The 21231-nt window shown below is 45.6% G+C and overlaps 1 long non-coding RNA gene across 1 annotated transcript in view; it reads right to left on the bottom strand.

Annotated features, from left to right (window-relative positions):
- Positions 1-14586: 14586 nt before the first annotated feature.
- LOC127007640 (uncharacterized) overlaps positions 14587-21231 on the bottom strand; it is a 106654-nt gene continuing 100009 nt past the window's right edge. The window contains exon 4 of the long non-coding RNA XR_007760314.1: positions 14587-14682. This is a non-coding gene — a long non-coding RNA (uncharacterized LOC127007640). The remainder of the gene's footprint in view (positions 14683-21231) is intronic.

Here is a 21231-nt window from a genome sequence, read left to right as displayed (position 1 = left end):
CCGCGGCCGGGGAGGCCAACCTGGACCTTAGGCCGCCGCGCACACGGTCGAGTGTCCCGCCGCGCCGGGTAATTACACGGCGATTATTTGTGAGAAAATGTGGTAATGACTGGCTGATTGACAAGTGATTCGTCATCTTTATAGGGGTGAATGTCGCGGTGGTGGTGTTGCTCTCTCTCTCTCTCTCTCTCTCTCTCTTAGTAGTACTTCCATGTCACGTGGCTGGTCACAGAGTAATGGTGCGTCACGAAGCGTCAACGGCGGCGTCACTGTCACACGCGTCGGCGTATGAAGCGCAAAAGATTGTAAAGCGCGTGCGATATAGTTTACTGAGCGAACCTTCTTGTGTGACTGAGGCAGTATTCAAACTTAGTCGTCTTTACCCCCCCCTCCCCTCCAGCATGCCTGAGGCGGGTGGTGGGAGTCAGTCAGCCTACGTGCTCGCCGCTGAGGGGCCGCGGTTGTGTCGGGTTGTGTTCAACAGACGCGTGGCTGTGTGGACCGTTCGCCTGTATTCGAGTGGGAGGATTAACAGCGATCTGCATGCTCATCAGTCTCAGCCTCGTGTACTTAAAACAAATGAAGCAACGAAGACTAACAGGAGCACTTGATAGAACACACACACACACAAAAAAAAAATCTATCTATCTATCTGTCTATCTGTTTATCTGTCTATCTGTCTGTCTGTCTGTCTGTCTATCTATCTATCTCTCTATCTGTCTATTTATCTATTCATTCATCTATCTGTCTGTCTATATGTACGTATTAGGGTATTAGCTCGTCTCAGGTTTCCCGTCTCCACTCTCATTAACTCTTATTTTCTTCCTCGTCTTTTTACGGAGCGTCTTGTCATGAGTTTCTTTCAATATTATTTTTCCTTTTCTTTCGACTTGCCGATTCATCTTCTATTTTTCCTGCTCCTCGCTTAACATCCTTGTCGTCGGGATCGTAATGAGTGGACAGGTGGCGGGATGTGCGTGTGGGGGGGGACGGGTAGGTGGGTGGGGGTGGGTGTGTCTGAGAGGAGCCTTGAATTCCTGGTTACCGGTACACGCGCAGCACCGACAGCTCTCAGCGTACAACAAACGTTTTCTGATATACACACAGCGATCAGGCGACGGCGGCGGCGGGGTGGGGGAGCCAGCGAGGGGCAAAGGAGATAGGAAAATGGAAAGCCGAGTAACAAGGGCGAAGGATAAAGGAGAATGGGAGACTGAGTAAAAAGGACGAAGGATAAAGTAAAGGAAAACTGAGTAACAAGGACGAAGGATGAAGGAAAATGGGAAACTGAGTAACAGAGGCGAAGGATGAAGGAAAATGGGAAACTAAGTAAGAAGGACGAAGGATAAAGTAAAGGAAAACGGAGTAACAGAGGCGAGGGATAAAGGAAAATGGGAAACTAAGTAAAAAAGACGAAGGATTAAGTAAAGGAAAACTGAGCAACAAGGACGAAGGATGAAGGCAAATGGAAAACTGTTCAACACGGAGTAAATGACGCAAGGAAAATAAGTGGCGACACACCTGAAGGCCAACACGAAGAGAGCAACGCACCAGGTAAGAACATTATACAGTCGTTACCTGGGCAAAAAAAAAAAGATAAATAAATAAATAAATAAGTACACAGATAAAATAAATAAAAACAAAATAAAACATGAACAAATACTTAAATGCGAGGTGTTTGACAGGAGGAGGAGGAGGAGGAGGAGGAGGAGCAGATGGTGGAAAAAAAAGAAATAGAAGAAGGAAGAAGAAGAATACGAACAAAGAACAAGAACAGGAAGAAACAGAACAACAACAACAACAACAACAACGACAACAATCCCCTCTTCCTCTTCCTTCATGAACCCTTTCCTCCTCACTCCACTCCTTCACTTTCTCTCTCTCTCTCTCTCTCTCTCTCTCTCTCTCTCTCTCTCTCTCTCTCTTTCTCCACTTCCCTTCACTACTCATTTTCCTTTTTTCTTTTACCCTTTCTCCATTTCTCACTCTTTTCCATGTCCTGTCTCCGTTTCTCTCTCTTTTTCATCTCCTTTCTTTAATTGCTTCATTCTTACCTCTATCTTCTATTCCATTTCTGTCCTTCCTTCACCCGACTTTTCTTCACTTCCTTTTCTCTTCCTTCCTTTGCCTCACTCATTCCCTCCCTCTTTCCTCCTCTACTTCCTCTTCCTCCTTTTCTTTCCCTCCTCTCTTTTTTTCCCTCATCTTTCCTCCCCCCTCCTTCACTTCTTCCTTCCTTCCCTCCCTTTCCGCTCCCCACTTCCCTTCATCCCTCCTTCCCTTTCCTCTTTTATCCTCTTTCTTTCCTTGTCTCCTTCTGTGGTTTTCCTCACCTCTCTTCCTTTCCTTCTTCACTTCCTCCTTCCTTCCTTTCCTACGTCACTTCATCCTTCCCTCTCCTTCTTTCCCAACCTCCCTTCATCCTATATTCCCTTCTTCCCACTTTCTTCGTTTTCCCTCTTCCCTTTTTATCACATCCCTCCTCTCCCTTTTTCCTCCATCACTCCCCTTCATCCCTTGTTCCCTCCTTCCCTCTTTTTTCCCTTCCATCTCTCTTTCCCTTCCTCCGTGGCAGTTGCATGACGAGGACTGGCGCTGATTGGCTGCTGCATGACGGGCAAGGCAGATGATTGGTCGTTGGGGGGCGAGCGAGGGATGTGATTGGGCGAGCTGAACCGCCAATTACGTCACCGAGGCGGGTGCTTAGTGTCCTTCTGTTAACTCTTATCACTGGCAGGGAGGGAGAGAGGGAGAGAGAGAGGGAGGAGAGAGTCAGTAGGGAAGGGAGATGGAGGGGGACGGAGGGTTGGAGGGAGGCAGTGGGGGAGGGGAAAGGAGGGGGACGAAGGGTGGGATGGAGAGGAGGAGGAAGAAGGAAGGGAAGGAGGGAGGAAGGGGAGATGCTAGGGAGGGAAAAGGGGGAGATAAGGGGAGGAAGAAGAAAAGGAGGAAGAGGAAGGGGGTGAGGGTTGGAGAGGGGGAGGTAAGGGGAAGAGGAAGAGAAGAAGGAAGAGGAAGAGGTTGGTAATTGGAAGCTAAAGAAGACAAATAGATGCGGTGTCAAGGAAGAGGAGGAGAAGGAAAAAGAGGAAGAGGAAGAGGAGGAAGCGTGGGAGGCAAAATTTAAAGTGCCACAATTAATAAAAAAAAAGTATAAGGGTGATAAAGAAAGGGGAAGAGAGAGAGAGAGAGAGAGAGAGAGAGAGAGAGAGAGAGAGAGAGAGAGAGAGAGAGAGATGATGATGAGGGAAAGGAGAAAAAAGAGAGGCAAAAGAGAAAATTAAGGCGCGAATTATTTCCATTAGCTGTTTAATTTCCTATAATCACTAAATTCAAGCCACCCATTGCAATCATAATCATCTGTTTTCCATATTTATCTTCCTCCCTTTAACCTTTTCCTTCCATCACGGGCCAACATTTTTATTTCATTTTTCTTCTCTTGTTTTCGATACTCATTATTTTATTTTATTTCTATTTGTTCCTCTTAAATTTATTCGTATTTTTTCTCTGTCTTCCCTGGTTGCATATTCTTCCTTTTCCTGTCCAATCTTTTCATTCACCTTTTCCATTTCTTTCCTTTTTCTTTCTTTCTTTCTTTCTTTCTTTTTCCCCGTTCTTTCTTTCTTTCTGCAACTTTTCTCTTATTTCTTTCTGTGTATTGTTAGCGTGAATTATTTTTTCCTTCTCATACTAAAACAAACACCTTTTTAATTTTTTTTTTCACATCGTTTTCCTCGTCTCGCTCTTCCTGCTCCAATTGCTTCTCTTTTTCCTCTTCCTTTTTTTCCTCCTCCACCTTTCCTCGCTTCCCCTTTCACCGAGCCTCCACTTTTGCCTCTTCAGATCTTTCTATCGTCACATTTTCCCTCTTCATCACCACATTTTTTTTTTTGTTAACATCAGAGGACACGGCTCAAGGGCAACAAAAAGAGTGAAAAAAAAAAAAAAGCCCGCTACTCGCCGCTCCTATATAAGATAAAAGTGAAGAGCAGCCAAAAGAGGGGTCAATTTTTTCCTTGTTACAGACACTCCATAAACCTGTTCTCCCTTCTTTCACTATCACTCACTCTCATTTTCCCTTTTCCGCCCTCAACATCCAGCACCTTCACTCTCCCCCTTTCCCTCTTTAACTATCACATATTCTTCCTTTCTTCTATTCTTCTCTCACTCTCACACATTATCACTTTTCCATCTTCATCTACCACCACCCAACACCTTCCTCTAATTCTCCTTCACTATCACTCCCCCTCACTATCATCATTCTTCTTCCTTCACTATAACACACGCCTCAACATCCCCCTCTTCTTCCATCACCATCACACATCCTTCTTTTCCTTTTTATATTCTTCACCATCATCCATTTACTTTTTTCCCTTTCTGCTTCACTATCACACGCCATCACTATCTTTTTTCTTCTTTTTTTCACTTAAACACAACATCATTTTCCTCGTCTTCCTCCTTCACTATCGCCCACCCTCACCTTCCCCTCTTCCTCACTCACTATCACACACTCTCACCTTCCCTTCTTCCTCCCTCACTATCACGCGCCCTCACCTTCCCCTCATCGTCCCCTTCCCCTCCTCACGTGTCACCTTCGATCAGGAGTAATTAAAAAGCGGACCTGTCAACCTTCCCTTATGAATTGTTCTCCCCTCGACCATTTTCTTTTTTCCTGCAGCCAGAGGAGGAGGAGGAGGAGGAGGAGGAGGAGGAGGAGGAGGAGGTACTGTAGTCTTCCCCTCCTGGTTACCTTATTAGCACTATGTGGATGATTATTTTTTTTATTTATTTAATCTCATTTTCTTTCTTCTTCCATTTTGTTCGCCTGTTCTCAATTGTCTTTTTGTTTTCTTGCTTTCTTGTTTTTTTTTGGCTTTTGTTTACGGGTTTTTTGTTTCTCTCATTTTGCTTTTTTTTGTCCTTTCCTTCGTTTCTTGTTCTGTTTTCTCCTACTCTTTTTTTTTTTTTTTTTTTCCTAATACTCATCCTCTTCTTGTTCCTATCTATATCTCCCTTTCCCTCTCTCTTCCTGCTCTTCCACAGCCTTCATCCTTCCCTTGTTTTGATTCCTGCTCCACCTCTACCTCTACCTCCTCCATCCTAATTCTCCCGTCACCTTTTTCCTTTCGACTCCTCCACCTCTTTCCTTTCCTAACCTTTTCCTTTTTTTACCTCTTCCATTTCTTCCCCTAAACTTCTTCCCTCTTCTTCCTCCACTTACCTACCGTAATCTCTATCTTCCCCTCTCCACTTGTTTCCTTCTTAAACCTATTCTTTTTCCTCTACCTCTTTCTTTCCTCAACCTTACTCCTTTCTCCTTCACCTCTTTAATTCCTCAACCTTTTTTCCTTCTTCCTAATTCTTCTGTTCTTTCTTTATCCATTTTAGCTGTTCCCGTCCCTTTCAAGTGTTTCCCATATTTCTCTTTCCATCTTTCTGCTTCCTATTCTTCCTGTTCTTTCTTCTTTCCTCCTTTTACTTTTTTCTTGTTCTTCCTCTTCCTTATTGTTCATTTCTTCCCGTCCAGCTTCTCTGTGATTCCCTTTCTTCCCAACTTCTTTCTCTCCTTTTTCCTCCTTTCTCTTCTTCCCGTCCATTCTCCTCCCGTTATTTTCCTCTTCATCAACATCTTTCTTCTTTCTCCATTTCCGTCCATCTTCTTTTCACTCTTCCCTTCCTCCTCATTCTCTTCCTTTCCTTCTTTCTCCTTCTTTCTCTATTTCCGTCCATCTTCTTTTCACTCTTCCCTTCCTTTCCTTCTTTCTCCTTCTTCCTCCATTTCCGTCCAACTTCTTTTCATTGTTCCCTTCCTCCTCATTCTCTTCCTTTCCTTCTTTCTCCTTCTTCCTTCATTTCCGTCCATCTTCTTTTCATTGTTCCTTTCCTCCTCACTCCCTTCCTTTCCTTCTTTCTCCTTCTTCCTCCGTTCCCATCCATCCTAATCGTTAATTCTTCCCTTCCTTCTTCCTGTTCCTTCTTGTTCTTCCTTTCTCGCCAACTTTCTCCTTCATTCCTTTTATCCTCCTCCTCTTCCCTTCTTTCTTCCTCATACTTGCTGTCCCTCCCTTCCCGTCCATCCTCCCTGTTATTTCCATGTTATTCCCTTCCTCCTACACTTCTTCCTTTTCTTCTTCCTCCTTATTTTTGTTCCTCTCTCTCCGTTCATTTCTCCAACCTCTTCCCTTACTTCTTTCTCCTGGTCTATTCCTTCCTCCTTCTAGTTCCTCCCTTCGCGTCCTTCCTCTCCGTTATTTCCTTCCTCTCATTCTCTTCCTTTCCTTCTTCCTTTTCCTTGTTCCTCCCTTCGCGTCCATCCTCCAGTTATTCCCTGCGCCTCGCCTCCCCTTGGCCGAGAAAGACATGAACTTGCTGCTAATGAGGGAGGGGGAGGCGGTGCGGCAGGTATTTTGGGTCACCCCGGCCACCAGACAAGGAATGGTCTGACCTCATGCAAGCCCTGACCTTTTCCGACCCGCCGCTGACCTTGGGCGTCGCGGCGGGGACCTTGCAGCGACCTTTACACCTTGCTGCCTTACCTGCACCACGTTTATTGCGCCATCTACCTGGCCGGGTGTGTTCGTTACCTGAGACTTCACGGCCCCCGGCTTGTGCATAAACACACACACACACACACACACACACACACACACACACGGATGTAGTGGGAAAAAAAAGCTTATCTAGGTTGAGTAATATGCCGTTTTCCATCAAAATAAAATCGCTTTCGGTTTGTCATTGGGTTGTGTGTTGATAATATATTCATTCCTAACAAACAACATAATCTATTGAAATTTCGCCCATATCAGCCAGACAGTCTTTAAGGGAAAAGGCGTATCGGCCAAAGACAAGACGGCCGATCAATGGGACGGTCCTGGAAACTGAGTCTCATTGTGAAATTCACGACAAAGACCGTCCTTGTGACAGTGCTGGCGGGAGGTCGTGACTGTCCCAAGTTTGAGAGGCATCCAAAGCGTCACCTTCCTTTCGTTTCTCTCCGCTGCTTCACCTTAACAATATTTTTCATCAGGCTTTCTGAGTATTTCTCACGCTTCGTAACACATCCGTTCACTTTTCACCTTTCCTTATAAACACGTAAATTCCTCGCATTCCTCTGTAATGACTTTAATTACTTTCTGTTCCTCCTCGTTTATCTTGGAGGAGGACAGGCAAGGACACGGGCAGCAACACGGACAAGGCAAGGACACGGGCAGCAACACGGACAAGACAAGGACACGGGCGGCGACACGGACAAGGCAAGGACACGAGCGGCGACACGGACAAGGCAAGGACACGGGCGGCGACACGGACAAGGCAAGGACACGGGCGGCGACACGGACAAGGCAAGGACACGGGCGGCGACACGGACAAGGCAAGGACACGGGCGGCGACACGGACAAGGCAAGGACACGAGCGGCGACACGGACAAGGCAAGGACACGGGCGGCGACACGGACAAGGCAAGGACACGGGCGGCGACACGGACAAGGCAAGGACACGAGCGGCGACACGGACAAGGCAAGGACACGGGCGGCGACACGGACAAGGCAAGGACACGGGCGGCGACACGGACAAGGCAAGGACACGGGCGGAGACTCGGACTCAAGGAACGCTCCGCCGCCTCTCCTCCGCACTCCTTCCGCCGCGTTGATAAATTAATGATATATAGTCTCGGCCGACACCTGCAGGTTAATATCATCCAGGTAATTAAAGTCTCTCCAGGTAATTACATGAGAATTTACGACGGTGTGACCCCCGACGGCGTGTACATGGGTCAGTGTACACGGCCGATGCTACACATGCCCGGAGGTGCACACGGGGCCCAGGACTACAAGGTTCGTGTACGTCAGAACCCCCGAGGGACGCACATGTTACACAATGACGTACAGTAATTGTGTACGTGTTGCTGAGGCCGAGAAAAAAAGTGCACATGTCCGGCGTACACGAGGGTCATTTATAGGTGCACATAAGATTCCGAGGTGCACACAGGTGTCTCTGCAGGTAACGGCTGACCGGACGCCTGCAGAGAGGGTGAACGAAGGGGTGGTGGGAGAGGGGGAGCATAGGGGAGAAGGGGGGAAGCGGGAGAAGGGAAGGAATGAGAGGGGGGTGGGGGTGGGGGCAAGCGTTGGGGGTGAAAGGGCAGCGTGGAGAGACGGTAGTGGGTAGGAAAGAGGAGGGAAGGGGAGGGGGCAGCATTGGGAGGCGGAAGTTGGTGGGGGAGGGGCGGGAGGGGATGAAGAGGCAGTATGGAAAGACAGGGATTGGTGGGAGAGGGGTGGGATGGGGGGCTGGGTAGCATGGGGAGGTGGCAGTCAGGGGGGCGGAGGATAAGTAAGAGGAAACGAGGAAAAACAAAAATGAGCAACAAAATACGGGAATCAGAGGAAGGGAGGGAAAGAAGAGAAAAGAAAAGGCAGGGAGGGAGAAAAAGATGATGAGCACACACACACGGAAATAAAGAAGAGGCTGCATTCAGGGGGCGGAAAAGAAGGAGCAGCGCGAAGGGAAGCTGAAAGGCGAGGGAGCGGGTAAGAGGATGTAAACTGAGTGACAAAAACAACAAGAAATGTGAATGCGAAGTTTTCCAAATATAGCGAGTTTAGAAAATATTGCCACGCGCACACACACACACACACACACACACACACACACACACACACACACACACACACACACACGCACCGTCCCTCCCCCTCACTTCCACACACACATACACAAGATCATTTCCTGTATACCGTTCTTTATCTCTGCTCGGCTTTAATTGTATTTTATTTTTCATCTCGTCTAATTACCTGGCCATCCATCGTAATTAGGGATACGTTCAGGTGGCGGCGTGGACTCAAACGGCGGCATTGGCTCCCTCAGTGTGTGTGTCAGGCTGAAAGGAGTCACACGCCGGCGACCCTGACCAACGAGTGTTTTATTTTTTTGCTTTATACTCGTAGAAAACGTTTGAACAGCAACAATAGCTACTGAATAGTCGTGATATAATGAAGCGGCATCATGTTAATCGAGCAATACATTGTGGCATTTTTTTCATCCCCTGCCCCCCCCTGACTCCCACCTCCCCATGCTACCCCGCCCCCCCTTCCCACCCCTCTCTCCCACCAACCCCTGTCTTTCTCTACTGCCTCTTCATCCCCCTTCGCTCTCCCTCATCATAAAATAAGTTGTGTACGAAAGCTTACATTACCTTACATACGTTCATATATACACAAAATGAATGACGGGCTTAGTAAAGGCATCACGATTTCCCAACCTTCAAACATTCACTAGACTTACATATTTGCATTTTATAGGAAAAGGGAACAAATTTATCACTTTGAAAATGATGTGTTCGAAGTCATTAGCGGCGACTCGGCAACATAGTAAAATAAGTTGTGTACGAAAGCTTACATCAACACGACAACGGGAGGACTAATATATGTAAAGTTAGACAGAGATAAGAATAGATAGATAAATATATATGTAGATAGATAGACAGATAAATAGATAGGGAAGAGACGAGAAGAGAACAAGCGATGAAAAGAGAAGAAAATAAAATAAAAAAAACACAAAAGATAGAAAAAAGAGAGACAAACAGAAGAGAAGAGACGAGAAGAGAACAGAAGAGAAGCAATAAAAAAGAAAAAGAAGAAAAGAAAATTAAAGAAAACACAAAAGAGAGAAACAAAGAAAGACAAAGAGAAGAGAAGCGACGAGAAGAGAACAGAAGAGAAGCGATGAAAAGAAAAAGAAGAAAAGAAAATTAAGGAAAACAAAGGAAAAGAGAAAAGCAGAAAGAGACAAAGAGAAGAGACGAGAAGAGAACAGAATAGAAGCAATGAAAAGAAAATTAAAGAAAAAAAGGAAAAGAGAAAAGCAGAGAGAGAGAGAGACAAAGAAGCATCACCCTAAAACACCAACAGGCAGACAGCTTATACACACGAGGGCAAGAATGAGGAACTGGAGCAGCAAGGGGCGTCATGTGAACGGAAGGGGCTACTCAGCGGACTAATGGCTCCTGTATAGGGCGAGGGCGGGGCGGCAGGCCTAATGGGAAGGTAAGAGGCAAGGTGTGCGCGCGTGCTGCAAGCGGGGCCGCGATGGGAAGAGAGTTAATTATTTTATCTCATCTCCGTCATTTTCCGCCCCTCAGCCTCACTTCCGGAGGTGGGGGGGAGGAGGGGGGGGAGGCGCGGAGGAAGGATGGAGAGGGAAGGGAAGTAAGTGGTGGGGGAAGAGGGAGGAGAGTGAAGGAGGAGGAGTGGAGGAGGAGGTTTGGTGAAGATGAGGAGAAAGAAAAGGAAGAATGGGGAAGAGTGGAGGAAGAGAAAGTTGAGGAAGAGGAAGGGAAGAGTAGAGGGGAAGATAGAGGAGAAAGAGAAAGGGAAGAGAATGAAGGAAGAGGAAGAGGAGGAATAGGAGGGTAACTGAAGATGAGAGGGAGGAGGAGAAGGATAAGGAAGAATGGAGGTGAGTGGAGGGGTAGAGTTGAGGAGGAGGAGGAGGAGGAGGAGGAGGGCTGAGTACCGGCCACACCACATGGTTCATCCTCTCTCAGGGACTGTCCTGCCTCGTTATCTTTACCTGACACACACACACACACACACACACACACACACACACACACACACACACACACACACACACACACACATTAGCACTGGTCTGTGTTTTTTTCGTGACTACGTAAGCGATAATGTTGTTTAGTTTTTCTCTCTATCTTTTCCTTCTACATCTGCTTCTTTTTCCTTACGAGTCACAGCCCTAACCATCATCATCTTCCTCTTGCCCCCATCATCGTTATCCAGTCACCACCACCTCGTGTTGAGACGTGCACCACCGACTCAACCATCATATGAACAATAAAACAACACAATAAGACAATATACTAACAACTACAACCTATACATTGCAATTACTTGAGTAGTCATAACCTTCGCCACATTTAACTCTCACTATTTTCCTCTGGTCACAATACTAAACTTACATCACATTGTTATTATTATTATTATCATTATTATTATTATTATTATTATTATTATTATTATTATTATCAAATCAATCAAAGGTATCGCACAACCTAGTCATTCACCGTCATCAATCTTGAATCTTGGTTGCATCCACAACAATACAAACAAACACACACAAAAATCAACACCTTCATGGAGCCAAAAAAAAATAAAAATAAATAAAGCAACCAGAGACCTTCCTTTACCAAAAACACGGAAGGAGGAAGCGAGACTCATCACTCAAACATCACAACTTCAACATCCCTGACACACACACACAAAAGAAAAAAAAAATCTTGGGTATCATTTTTGTAAGTTTCGGAAGCGTTATAGCAAAATGGATGAATAGGATATATGTTAAAAGAGGATGATACTATCGTTTGAATAATATTGCGGTTATATTTTTTCTATTTCACTCATACAAAACAGCAACGGCAGCTGAGTGGTCCTGAGGTAACGAAGCGGCACCGTGAGCAACGAGTGATACATCGGAACTTTGCTGAAAATAGGGTGAATGTGAGCCTTAGCAACCGAACTCCTTACGCCTCCACCACCACCACCACAACAACACTAACGCAAGCCAGAACTAACACGACTACCATCATCCATGCTGGACCACCACAACCAATACCATCATCACCACCACCATCACCACCACCACCATCAACCATACAGCACCACCGCCACCAGCACCATCACTCATACATCATCACCACCACCACCTTCAACCATACAATACAACCACCACCACCACCATCAACCGTACAGCACCACCACTACCAGCACTATCACCACCGCCATCATCAACCATACAGCACCACCACCACCACCACCACCATCAACCATACAACACTATCATCACAACCACCATAAACCATACAACACCACCACCACCACCACCATCAACCATACAGCACCACCACCACCATAAACCATACAACACCACCACCACCACCACCATCAACCATACAGCAGCACCACCACCACCACCATCAACCATACAACACCACCACCACCACCACCCCTATCAACCATACAACACTATCCTCACCACCAGCAGCATCAACCATACAGTACCACCAACACCACCCATACCACCATCATTACCATACATTACCACCACCACCATCATCAGCAAATTATATATACCTAACCACTATCAGTCAACCATACATACCGCCACTACCATCACCACAACACCATCAATACCACCACCATTACCCACACACCACCACCACCACCACCACCACCCTTTGAGCCTCGCCGCCGTACTGCCCCGTCGGGAAAGTATTAAAAGGGATGAAAAAAAAAAATGAAAAATAATAATAAACTTGGTCCTGTGATCCCTTTTGGTACCATGCCGCCCCTCCCTCCCTCCTTCCCCCTCCCCTCCTCCCTCTGGCTTCCCCTTTCCCTAACCCTCTCCTTCCCTCCCTTGCCTCTCCCCTTCCCTTTGCCTGCCTAAGCTTCGTGTTCCCTTTGTGAGTTTTGATGGGCAGGAAAAAGCTGTCATAGTGAAGAGGAACAGTAGGTAATGTTTTCCCCTTTTCCTGTGATAAGAGAGGAAAGGGAGGATGGGGAGGCGGTTGACGGAGAAAGGGAAGGGGTAAGGGAAGGGGAGGGAAAAGGGAAAGGGGTAAGAGAAAGGTAGATGAAGGGGAAGGGGAAAGCAGTAGCGTTTGGAAGGGGTAAGTAGTGGGGTTCGGAAAGAGGGGAAATGTGTAGGAAAGGAAGGGGAAACAAAGGGAATGGGATGGGATGGTTGAGTTTGTGTGTGAGGGTATTGAAGAGGAAGATGGGAAGAACGAAGGGGAGGAGAAGAAGGAAATTATGTATGGGACTCGAGGGAGGGGAGAAGGAGGTACTAGAGAGATAACGACGGAGAGAGAGAGAAAACCAGACACCAAATCGCAAAATAGGAGTGAGAGTGGACACGAAAAAAGAAAAGAAAACGAGATATGAACAAAAAAAGTGGAAAGAAAGGGAGAAGGAAAGAGGGAAAAGAAAGGGAGAGGAAGGAAGAGGAAAGGAGGAGGAAGAGGCCATCAGGGAGAGTCGGGGAGCTTGACGGAAGGGAGGAAGGGAGAGGAAGGGAGAGGAAAGAAGGGAAGAGAGGAAGGGAGGGGAGGATGGACGGTATGGCGGGAAGGACAAGAGGGAAGAGGGAGGAGGGAGGGACGGGAAAGGCAGGCGGGAGGGAGGGAGGGAGGGAAGGGTATATAAAAAAAAGGGTTTTGTACGGTTATGTTTACACGTGTCCTGTTAAGAGGATACTGGAGGGACGGGGCGGGAGGACACCTGCCCGCGGACCCAGGGAGGCGGCGGGACACTCTTTATCCTCAGAAAAATGGACGAAAATTAATAAAGAAGACAGGAATTTTAACCCATTCTTCCCTGCCTCCCTCCTGCCCTCCCTCCCTCCCTCGGCCCCTCTCGTTCCTGTCCTTCTTCTTACCCTTCCTCTTGTTCTCTTTCTCCCTCCTTCTCCTCCTGCTTCTGCTCCTCCTCCTCCTCCTCCACTTTGTTCTCCTAAATTGAATACATTTTTGAGGAGATTGTCAAAATGTGGGAAAGTGTGTGTGTGTGTGTGTGTGTGTGTGTGTGTGTGTGTGTGTGTGTGTGTGTGTGTGTGTGTACGTAATAGGAAGGCTACAATGGCATGTCATCAGCGAACATTAGCGTTTTTGTAGATTTAGCGATGTCCTTGGTGTTCTGTAGACCGGTATTACTACTACTACTACTACTACTACTACTACTACTACTACTATAACATAAAAGATACTATTACTACTACTACTACTACTACTACTACCACTGCTGCTACTACTACTACTACTACTACTACTACTACTACTACTACTACTATTACTACTACTACTACTTCTGCTACTACTTTAAACTTGTCATTATTGTTCTATATTTCAAGTTGTGTTTCTTTTTCTTCTTTTCCTACTTCACTTATAACAACTTTACGACCGCTGTATTTTGAATCGTATATTTAAGGAAACTATTTTAATATTTTGCGAGCCAATAGGGTGAGGGGGATACCGTGACGTGTGTGGTAGAGTATCATCATCATCATCATCATCCACTGTCACACATCGTCCGTCTCTTCGTGTTGGTGTCTCATGATTCACGTGTCCTTACTGTTGACGTGTTTTCAGCTGACTCAGTGTACCTTCGTCCGGGTTGTTGAGTAACTTTCTGGCCGTAAAATTCTTGACAGGTGACATTGTGAGCCAGCTTGAAGTGCTAACTCATCACTTTATTCGGTCACAAGAAAAACAAACACAACGAGACCGCAAATAAATGGTCCTTCACACCGAGAGTCCTCCAAAGTTCGCCCTTCATGCTGCTGTATGTCAATGGTTTCAATCATGTCGTAAACTTCTTAGGTGATAACATTTTATGAACACAAACATTTCTGAACGTGAGGAAGGCTTTGACACCGCCATAATCTATGCTGCCCAGAACCATCGTGTCTGCTTTACCTTCATGAATACAAATATAAGCCAAAAACACATTAATCATCTACCTCCCTCTATAATAATATCTGCTTCTTCAGACAACTACTATTAGCTGATCGATCTGTACCCCGTTAAGTGCTTGTGAGTGGCGGGGAGACACGGTGACGGAGAGCCAGGGAGGGCGGCACTGCGGAGACACACTCGGCGGCTTCCCGTGCGGCGCTGAAAGACAGCATCATTACGTTGTTGACAAAGACGTGATCTATACATGTAGACAGACAAACAAAAAGACAACCATACAGACACTAATTTACAAATAGAAATCGAGACAGAAATGTACAACGGCTGAACAAGAAAATTGTCTGACGGAAATAAATAAATTAACAGATGTACAGACACAGAATGAAACACAGACTGGACAGGAAGACTGGCCGACAGAAATAAACTTACAAAGAAAATAACAAACAAATATAAACCAAATACAGAGATGTGCAGGTAAGTAGACACGTACGTAGAGAGACATGAACACATACATAAATACCTATATATACGTACATACATACATACATACATACATACGTACAGACAGACAGACAGACAGACAGACAGAGATAGATAGACACACAGACACACACACACACACACACACACACACACACACACACACACACACACGGCAATCAGCAGCCACACGCAGCGTCCTCCAGCCCAGCAGACCGTGGCGGGACACAACCCAAGCACAGCCACACCGCCGCCTCACCAGCAACACAAGCAACACGTGTGGCTCCCCTAAACAGCACAGGTAACTTGTATAACTTCCATAAACAACACAAGTAACTGAAACACTCCTGAAAGCCACAACAACGAGAAAAAACTTGAAAACCTCTAAGTAACTCAATATATAACCATCAGAAAAAAATCAAACAAAGTGTGTAATTCTTTAATCAACCTAAGTCTTGCACGCAACATAAAAAACATATGAGTTAGGAAAACAACGCGCGTACACTTAAAACAATTTCCTTCTAAACAAAAGACAAACCTCCCGGAAGCGCGAACAATATTTAGGCTCATTGTGAACTGGTGTCTGTGCCGCCACCTGAGTCGCCTGCAGAGTGCATTGAACTACACAACTTAACCAGGTATTTGTGATTTTCGGATTTCAGTTTCGTTTTTGTATTCACGTTTTCTTCTCTTTTGGTGTGTAGTTTTTTTCTTCTTTTTTTTTCGTTTTCTTTTTCTTCTTCTTTTTCTTTTTCTTTGTCTTCTTCTTCTTCTTCTTCTTCTTCTTCTTCTTCTTCTTCTTCTCCTTCTTGTTATCATTATTATTATCATCATCATCGTTATTGCCATTCCTGCTGCTATCATTACCATTATCATCAAGCTGGCTACACACACACACACACACACACACACACACACACACACACACACACACTTTTAATGATTACTAATCTTCCAAGTAATTACTTTTTAGTACCCGGCCTTAGGATTAATGAGCCTCCGAGTGGACCGCGGCGCCGATAAATCACACACTCGCCGGAGCCGCGTTGTCCTCCACGGCAAAAAGGAATGTTATAGACCTAAAACTTTTATACATATTTTCAGGATCACTTTTTTCATAGACCACTTTTCTCTATTACAGTCTTCCTCAGTGTGTAAGAAATAACATTCTTCCGTATCCCCCCCAAAAACACAAAAAACTATCGCTCATTCCTCAATATTTTTCCTTTCTTATTTATTTCCTCTCCATAAAAAAAAAATGTTCCTGAATATTTATTACATAGTGACACTTTTCAGCATTAAAGCCATTACATATTTTCAAAGTTCATTGTCACAGTTCATGAGCTCATTAGCATCCAAAGCATTTCATTTGCTAACATAACTTCTTCCACACCCACTTTTCACTCAATAAAGTGTTCTCGAAACATTTAAGGAGTATCACCATTTTTCAGCATATTAAAATCGATAATTCAACATCATAATTCCCTCCCCATTCCCACTCCACAGCCACAACCAGTCCTTCAGGTGTCTCTCCACCATCACAGAACAACCCACCAAACAGTTTACAGCCTCTTGTATATCGATCATTCTTTAGATTCAACAAATATCCTCCCTTAGCTTCCTTCCACATTCTCACATCACAGCCCGTCACCGTCAGTCCTTCAGGTGGCTGTTCACCATCACAGAACAAACCACCAAACATTTATCGATCATTCTTCAACATCAACAAACATCCTCCATCCACTAGCTCCCCACCACCGTTGCCAGATTATCGTACTCAGAGCATAGTGTTGACCGATTTTTGACGCGTAACTATTGCCAAGAAACAGCAGCAATTAACTATTTTAACGATAACTACAAATTAATCTTGTTATTGGGGCCCAGGAGACAGTTTTTGGGTTGGAAATGGGTAAATATTTAGAGGCTGAGTACGAAAATTTGGCAAGGTTGCTCCCCACATTCTCCCATCCTATCCCATCACAGTCAGTCATTCACGTGTTTCTTCGTCATCACAGAACAACCCACCAAACATCCACCGGTATCTTATTCACATCGATCATTCTTTAAACCCAACATCCTTCTTTAACTTGTCCTTCTCACGTCACAGTCCGTCACAACCACCGTCACAGTCCTTCACGTGTCTCCCCGCCATCACAGCACAACCCACCAAACAGTTTACAGCCAAATGAACACGTAAAGTAAATATTCCCAAACAGTAACATCCTCCACACTCGCCCATTTGCCTGTCACATTAAGATAATTACACGGTTTTACTTCCTCGCCTCTGTATAGTTTGCCCTCGACTCATCTTTTTTCCCTCTTTAATTATTGTTATTTAAAGTGCAGCGCTGCCCCCGAGCACTCGTCCCTTCCCTCGGGCTTCCTTTGCTCTGCGTTATTCACCTCTTCGCTGTGGCTCCTCTTTCCCTTCTGCAGTTCTCTTTCTTTTCCTCTTTCGTCACCCACGCGTCTTCTGTTCTCCATGTTGTTCTTTTCCATCTTCTAATAAGCCTCCTATATTCTTCCTATGCCATTGTTTTATCGTTTTTTCCTCTTTCCCTTTTCCCCGTGCTGTTGATTCTCCTCTATTTATAACCTTCCTCCCTTTCCAATGTTTCCTCTTCCTCCTCTTCTCCTATACGCCTCTGTTCTCCTCCATACAATCCTTCTTTCTCTCCTCCTCCTGCCCCTCTTCATTTTTAGTTTCCTTCCCTCACTTTCTTTAATCTTTCTCATGTTGATCTTCCCTCTTCTCATACTTTTAAAACTCCATCCTTCATTATGCAATTTCTCCCCTATTTCCTTCTCTTTTCCTTACTTTTCTCCGTGCCGTTCTCTGTGTACCCACCCTCGTGCTTCCTCTCCATTTCTTACGCTATTCATCCTCAACTCCTTTGCCCAAAACCTTTATTTTTTCTCCTTTTTCTCCTCTTCCCCTACTCCTCCTTCCTTGTCCATGCGGTTCTTTCATTACTCTTCCTCCTCCTCCTCCTCCTCCTCCTCCTCCTCTACCCTTCTCCTTCCTTTGTCGTCTTAATCCTCGTCGCCAAAAGTATATGTATAGTGTACCTGTGTCATCTCCTCCTCCTCCTCCTCCACTTCGCATTCAACGCCTCACCTGTCCCGTCCTCCTTCAGGTGAGTAATTGGACCACGAAATTCCGAGTGTGTGTGTGTGTGTGTGTGTGTGTGTGTGTGTGTGTGTGTGTGTGTGTGTGTGTGAGCAGGAGCGGGTGCGCGTAAACATCTTTTCTTCCCTTTTCTCTCTCTTTTTCCCTCTCGTTCCTCCTCCGCCGCTCATTTCATTTACCATTCGGGTCAAGCCGCCTCGTTACCGCGTCGCCGACCACCGACTCTGGTTACAAACACCCAACAACGACCCGCGCCGATCATTCTTCGTCCCCGCGTGAACCCCCAGCGTCTCTTGGCCCTCCGGAAGCCCCTCTCCTATTGGCCGGCAGCTTGAGACGCGGGAGCTGATTGGCCGCGGCAGGTCGTAACGTTAGTGAGACCATTAGTTCCGCGGGTTCATATTTTCTTCATGTTTTCCACCAACGGGAGAAAAGTTTACCGCGAGACCTTAAGAAAAAAATAGATAATTGTGATTTAGTAGACTTGTCAGCCAATCAGATTTGCTAATGGGCAGCTTCTGTGGCCAATCAAATGCAATTATCCTCCTACTGCTGTTTGTTTGTTCTTTATCTTTATCTTTTCTGTTGTTGTTGCGTTTTATGATGTAGGTGGGAGAAGGGAATATAAAAAAAGTTGTCTCCTTCATTAGTTTGTTTTCCTGTTTTTTTTATTTTTTTTATTTTTATTTTCTTTGACGGTGTATCTCAGAGCTTAAACTGATCTATTTTGTTTGTTTGTTTGTTTTTGTGTACGTGGGTATGTGTGTATCTATTTAGCTATCGGTATATCTATATCTATCTATACTATCTGTGTGGTTCTCTCTCTCTCTCTCTCTCTCTCTCTCTCTCTCTCTCTCTCTCTCTTTCTCCTTCCCACAGGTAGCCACACAGTTCACGCTAGGATGAGTTGAAGAGGGAAGGGAAGGGGAAAGGAGGTGAAGGAGGGAGGGAGACAAGGGGAGAGGGAAGGAGAGAGGGAGGGGGGGGGCAGGAAGGGGCGGGGCGGGAGAGGGAAGGGAAGGGAAGGAAGGGAAGGAAGGGTCGCCGCCGTACAATGCCGCGCCGCCACCGATTATTGATATCAAACAAGGAAGGGTGAAGGATTATTAGGAGCCTGAAGGACACCCGAAATGAGGACACCGGGGGACGTCCTCGGGCGGCCCGCGAAGCCTTTTTAGACGTCACGGGGAATTTGGGCGATCGGAGAGGCGTGAGTGATGGGTCCGGCCTCTCCTCTTTTTTTTTTTTTCCTGTCCTCTCTCTTGCTTGATCTCTTTTTTTCCCTCTTTTTAGCTTTCTCCCTCTCGCTTTCTCTCTCTCTCTCTCTCTCTCTCTCTCTCTCTCTCTCTCTCTCTCTCTCTCTCTCTCTCTCTCTCTCTCTCCCCTTTTATTTTTGTTTTTTTCTCTCTTTATTTGTGTATGTTTTCTGCGTTGGTTTTTGTTCCCGTTTGTCTGTCTGTCTATCTGTCTGTTCTCTCTCTCTCTCTCTCTCTCTCTCTCTCTCTCTCTCTCTCTCTCTCTCTCTCTCTCTCTCTCTCTCTCTCTCTCCTTTTATTTCTATTTTTTTCTCTATTTGTGTCTGTCTGTTTTTCTGTCTGTGTTTGTTCCTGTTTGTCTGTTTTTGTTTCTGTTTTCGTTTTCGTGTCTGTATATGTTACTACTTTTTGTTTGTTTGTGTCTGTCTGCCTGTCTGCGTCTGTCTGTCTGTCTGTCTGTTCTCTCTCTCTCTCTCTCTCTCTCTCTCTCTCTCTCTCTCTCTCTCTGATACATACTCGGGGCATATGAAGGGTGAAGGAGACGAGAGGGAGGGAGGGAGGGAGTGACGAAGGAAGGGAGGGCTGAAAGGATGGGTGGAGGGGAGGAAGAGAGGGATGGGGTGAGGGGTGAGGGGGGGCAGGGGTGGGTCCGCGTAACAAAGGGTGACCCACCAAACAAGGGTCGCCGCAAAGGGCTATACGCTGCCCTCTTGTCCCTTGCCTTCCCTTAATTAACATTGTCAGTAACAGTCGACACACCTCCCTCCCTCACCCCTTCCTCCCTCCCTCCTCTCTTTTGATTCCTCCTCCTCCTCCTCCTCCTCCTCCTCTCACTTTTCCTCTCTTCCTCATTGTTTTCTTCTCCTTTTCTTTACTCCTTCGTCTTTTACTTTTCTTCCCCTTGTTCTTCATTTCTCCTCTCTTTCGCTTCATGGTTTCCCTTACTCCTTCTTTCTCTCTCTCTTTTTGTTCCTCCTTGTTCTTCGTGTTCTTAGTTTTCCCTTTTCTTTCTGCTTTTCTGTACTCCTACTTTCCCTCTCATTGTCCCTCTTCGTTCTTTCTCTTCTCTTCTTATTCAAACTGTTTTCTTTTACACTTTTCTTCCTCCTTCCTTCTTCCTTAGGCTCTTTTCCTCTTTTTCTCCTCCATTTCCTCTCTTTTCCTTTACCTCATTTTTTTGCTCCATTTTTCTTCCTTCTCTTTTTTCCCTCTTCTCCTCCTTACCCCTTCGTCTTTCCTTCTCCTCGTGTTCCCTTTCCTGCTCTCTTCCTCTTCCTTCTGCTTTTTCGTATTGCTTCTTTCCCCTTTTTCGTTCCCTTTCGTTCTTTCTCTTCTGCTTCTACTTCTTTTTTTTCTTCCTCCTACTGTTCTCTCTTATATCTTCGTCCCTCATTCTCCTCTTTCTTAACACTTTCCTCTCTTCCTCTTCCCTTCACTCTGCTATCCCAAACTCCTTCCTCCCTTCCCCTCGTGGTTTCTCTTCTTCTTCCTCTTCTCCTTTCTTTCTCATCCTTTCGTCTTTCCTTCTCTTCGTTTTTGCCTTTTCTCTGCTTTTCCTTTTCTTTCAGTTGTTTCGTATTCCTTTCTTCCATCTCCTTCCTCTTCGCTCTTCCTTTTCTATTATCTTCTTTTTCTTGCTGTTTTCTCTTACATCTTCGTCGCTTTTTCTTCTCTTTCTTACTCTTTCTCTTCCCTTTCCTCTCCTTTCCCTCGCCTACTCGTCTCACCCTCTCAATTTTTTTCTTTTTCGCCTCCTCTCCATTTTTTCTGCTTTTCTTCCGTCTGCTCTTTCTTATTCCCTTCGTTCCTTCCCTCGTTTCTCCTCTTTTCCTTTTTCTTTTCTCTTCTTCACCCTTTCGTCCCTCCTTTTTTTTTGTTTTTCTC

Source organism: Eriocheir sinensis, chromosome 36, assembly GCF_024679095.1.
Source record: "Eriocheir sinensis breed Jianghai 21 chromosome 36, ASM2467909v1, whole genome shotgun sequence".
In the NCBI taxonomy this organism is placed as follows: domain Eukaryota; kingdom Metazoa; phylum Arthropoda; class Malacostraca; order Decapoda; family Varunidae; genus Eriocheir; species Eriocheir sinensis.
The sequence above is the reverse complement of the archived record's forward strand: the minus strand, read 5'-3'. Positions and strand labels throughout refer to the sequence as shown.